The 1,504-nt window shown below is 39.7% G+C and overlaps 1 pseudogene; it reads left to right on the plus strand.

Annotated features, from left to right (window-relative positions):
- The first annotated feature begins 225 nt into the window (after positions 1-225).
- On the plus strand, positions 226-910 carry LOC112927321 (SIN3-HDAC complex-associated factor pseudogene; annotated as a pseudogene).
- Positions 911-1,504: the final 594 nt, after the last annotated feature.

A 1,504-nucleotide genomic window follows, 5' to 3' on the forward strand; every position in this document is an offset into this window, starting at 1 on the left:
AGTAGTCAGCTGGCAGGAGAATGGACGTTCAGTCATAAGGTAGCACTGCTGGGGCTTTGGGGGACTGTCTGAACATAGACAACTTCCCATTTTCTGCATCTTATCCAGGGCAACACGGAATTAGCGAAATTAGCGACACTCACAATCACTTTAAATTTAAGGATGGATGTGAGGAGTCGCCGGAGTTGAGAAATCCACATTGAAGACTATTGCCCAGAAGAAAAGATGTTTGGTTTTCACAAGCCAAAGATGTACCAAAGTATATAGGGCTGCTGTATTTGCAGAGCTAAGTCCTCCAATTCTCGATTCACTGACAGTAAACGCTATGAAAAGGACTTCCAGAACTGTTTTTGGTTGCATGAGACTCATTCAGGAGACATCTGTAATGCCTGTGTTCTGCTTGTGGAAAGATGGAAGAAATTGACAGCAGGATAAAAAAACAAAACAAAACAAAAAACCTGGAATCATGTGGTAGATGCAAGGGCAGGACCCAGTCTGAAGACTACTTTGAAACCAAAGAAAATGAAAACTCTATCTGGAAACAGGATAAAAAGCAACCAGATCAGTAGTAAACTAGAGAAGGAATTTAAATGTCACAATTCTGACGCTTATACTACCACCACAAGTGCCTCCCCCAGCTCAATCTCCCTGTTATAGTAACCAGTCAGATGATGGCTCAGACACAGAGATGGCCTCTGGCTCTAACAGAACTCCAGTTTTTTCCTATTTAGATCTCACATACTGGAAAAGACAGAAACTATGTTGTGGGATTATCTATAAAGGCCGTTTTGGGAAAGTCCTCATTGACATACATCTATTCAAGCTTCGATGCAGCAATAAGAAAGCAGCTGCTGACATGCCGGAGGAGCAGGGGCCAGAGCCTCTGCCCATCTCCACTCAGGAGTGGTAACTGAGGTTTAGGCAGAAGGGGAACAAAAATGATTTAAATTTTGGAAAAAAAAACCCAAAGAAACAGAAACCCTCCTATTTTTAACTTGAATATCTGCTGCTATTCTGCCAAAAGACAATTTCTAGAATACTTTTGAATGGGTTATTTCTTCTCCAGTCCCACAAACTCTGAAGCCAGTGTCTAGTTTACTAAAAGAAAAAAAAAAGAAGTGTACATAATATTTAAGATGCTGAGTATTTTATAGGAAAGCTGAATGCTGCTGTAAAGTGCTCTTTAAGTCTTTTTTTTTTTTTTTTTTTGAATCCCCTTCTAATGAATGAAACTAGGGGAATTTCAGGGGACAGAGATGGGATTTGTTGTATGATAAATGTATGTAGTTTTAGTCTTTCTATATTGAGAAGCAGTGGTTGGGGCATTTTTTAAGACGGCTATCCTTGTTTTCCTTCATGATAATAAATTTGTCATAACTCAGGAACATGGATTGCCCCTAGAGGTAGTTGTTAATAATTCTGAAAAAAATAAGGTCTTGCCAAGGTTCTGATGATTCAAACCTGTACTACCGAATATGAAGCAGGATAGACTAAGCTCTGGCAC

The sequence above is a fragment of the Vulpes vulpes genome, chromosome 4 (assembly GCF_048418805.1).
Source record: "Vulpes vulpes isolate BD-2025 chromosome 4, VulVul3, whole genome shotgun sequence".
NCBI classification, from domain to species: Eukaryota; Metazoa; Chordata; class Mammalia; order Carnivora; family Canidae; genus Vulpes; species Vulpes vulpes.